The sequence below is a fragment of the Camelus dromedarius genome, chromosome Y, assembly GCF_036321535.1.
Source record: "Camelus dromedarius isolate mCamDro1 chromosome Y, mCamDro1.pat, whole genome shotgun sequence".
NCBI classification, from domain to species: domain Eukaryota; kingdom Metazoa; phylum Chordata; class Mammalia; order Artiodactyla; family Camelidae; genus Camelus; species Camelus dromedarius.
The window spans coordinates 20,036,948-20,040,033 of NC_087473.1; positions in this window are offsets into that span (position 1 = coordinate 20,036,948).

Sequence of the window (3,086 nt, forward strand, 5' to 3'; positions counted from 1 at the left end):
CGTTAAAATCTCAACAACACACATGAAGAACAGATGCTCCCGGCGAATGGCAAACGCAGGCTCTCCCCAGCCCCGCCGGGAGCTCAGCCACCGCTGCAGAGAACCTGCGTCCCAGCGAGGGCCCGCGTGCGCCTTCCTGTGCACCTGCACGGGGTGGGTGCGCGGGGGGACACGCTGTAGCTCCCTACAGTTGGGGTTTCAGATCAGTGGCGGTGCTTACGGAAATGGCTTGCTCACCCACACGTGGCTTTGCACCCTGTTTTTGTTTTTTGTTTTTGCCAATCAATGCACTGTGATCATGTTGCTACGTTTTATGCTTAAAGAGCAGTGTTTCTTTTCACGAACCATCAAGAAATGTCAAGAGGAAAAAACAAAATCAAAACCAACTGTTCCCTTGAATGAAAGTTTTGAGGCATTTTGGACCCTAACTAAGTGTGCGAGGTGTCCGAACAGGGGGGCTTCTCGGAGACCCTCAGGTGGGGCTAATCCTACCAGCGGAGCCATCCCACAGAGGTGGTGCTTGGGGTGTGGACATCCCAGAACCCACCTGGGACAAACATCGTGGTCTGAAGCCTTATTCTGTCTGGCTTTGTGGTTCTCTTGTCTGTCACAAGGATGAACGATTTATTTAATTCCGAGGAAACACTGAGGTCCCTTGAATGTTTCTCTGCTCTGAGGAATTGTGTGATAAGATTCCCCAAAGATGGGACTTTACAGACTTGCAGTGGCTTCTCTGTCCTGCCCTTGGCTGAGACGCCTCCTCTCGGAATTGTCCATGAAGCGTCGAAGTCTCTCGGAATCCCCAGTGACAGCAAAGGGCTCACCTCCAGGACTTTCTGGGGGACAGAGACCCCCGGCTGCCGGGTCCTACCCACCCGTCTCCAGGTGGCCACGGAAGAGGTTCAGGACTTTTCCCAACATGTGCTAGGACGTAGGTGACCCTTGACGACATTACGCTCAGTGAGAGAAGCCAGACAAGAAGACAATGACTGTGTAAGCCGGGCGCTGGGGGATAGGGACGGGGAGGGAGTGCTTAACTGGGTCAGAGTCTCAGTTTGGGCCGATGAGCACGTTCTGGAGGTGACGGTGTGGACGGTGGCGTGTACTTGGTGTGTGAACCTACTTGATGCTCCCGAGCTGTGTACGCAAAGACGTTTAAAATGGCAAATTTTACATGCGTCCTGTATCACAATAAAAACAATTGAAAAACAGAAGGAGCACACTCTACCTTAAGAAAACAGTTAAGAATTTGAAGGAAGGATCAATGTCAATTTTAAAGATTTAATTGCAGTTTAGTGAAAAAAACAAAAAATTAGGCATGAACTAAAATCCCCACTTATTCGACAAAAATATGAGCAGTCTGGATTCTGTTTCACAATTACATCTTAAACACAAAGGGAAAACCCCAAATTGTCACCAGGAAGGACCTCCCTGGGGAGGCTCATGTTCCCACAGCTGCCAAGAACATGGGCTGCCACTGCTGACTGCAATGTCCTGTGTAAATGCAGGAACACGGGGTCCCAAGGATTGGACACAGAAGAAAAGGGCCATGTCTCTACTGTGCCAGTGGTCCCCATCCATCCACCCCCATCCATCACTGGGGGAATCTGACTCAGCCACTGGTCCCCTATCCACCCACCCCCATCCATCACTGGAGGGGATCTGACTCGGCCAGTGGTCCCCCATCCACCCACCCCCATCCATCACTGGAGGGGATCTGACTCGGCCAGTGGTCCCCCATCCACCCACCCCCATGCATCACTGGAGAGGATCTGACTCAGCCACTAACCCCCCATCCACCCACCCCCACCCATCACTGGAGGGGATCTGACTCAGCCACTGGTCCCCCATCCACCCACCCCAGCCCAGCATGGACTTGGCGGCAAGGCCAGTATCCAGCTGCACAGGTGAGGAGAAGGAACACAGAAGCAGTGGGCCCCACCTCCATTTCTGTCCTGAAGCTGCCCTCTGGGGAAGATGGAGGAGATATTTCAAAGTGCATGAAATTATGAAGCTTTACTTTAGTCAGGAGGAGGCGTTAAATATCCAATCAAACTGTCCACTTATCATGCACCAGCCGTGGACACGGAAAGGAACCAGCTCCTACAGCAGATGGCGGAAAGGACCTCGGGGGAAGGAAATTCCTGCCTCCCAGCGAGGCCAGGTATTCGGCACAACGATTAAACTTTCTTAACACAAACTCGTGAAGAAAAGGGAGGGGTTCTTTTTCATATTGCTTGATTTCTACTTTTCCAAAATTTTCTTCTAAATTTTCCTCTTCTGGCATTCACAGCACGCCTTTTGAAGCATCCAATATTTACAATTAAAGATGAGAGAGAATGCGCCCTCTTTACTTTCTCCGTGTTGAGAAATCTTTGATCATAATATTGGGTGTTTATTGTTCTCTGAGATCTGCCCCTGTCCTCAACCCTTCAACATTCAGGGTTCTCTCCCCAGGGTGTTCAAGCTAAAACCCAACGCACGTCTTGCTGGACCCTGTTCCCAGTCGTGCAAACGATTTGGCCAAGTGTCCAACAAGTATGACCCTGAAATGCAGGAACTCTCATGCCTGCAAGTGTCTCTTCTGGTCTCTGGATTGAAGCGCATTTTTACGAGGCATTCCTCGCTCATGGGTTTGCCAGGACAGACTTGCTTGAAAGGATGCCAGCATCAGAGGTCTTCATGGAGCCTTCCCGTAGGGTTTCATGTTTCGATTGTCCCTTAAAAAGCCGCTTACCTGGCCCTTTGGTGCCCACACCCACGCTGGCCTTGCCCACCCCCTGTCCAACTTCCAGCTTTTGGTGTTGTCCATGGAGGTTGCCCCCCCACCCCGCCCCGGAGAGGTCCATGGGAGGTGGGGTCGCCTCAGCCCCTGGCCACATCCTGTTTCCACCGACGCTTACTTTCCAACCCCAGCACAAGAACGTTGACCAGAGGGACTCACATCTTCCCAGAGAAATTCCTTGGAGGGCGGGGCTGCGTCCACAGAAGGGCGGCCAAGTTTGGGTTCCAGGGAAGGTGTGATATCTTCCCGGAGAGCCAAGTGGCCGTGGGGTTCACTGTTCCAACAGGCAAGTGAAATATGA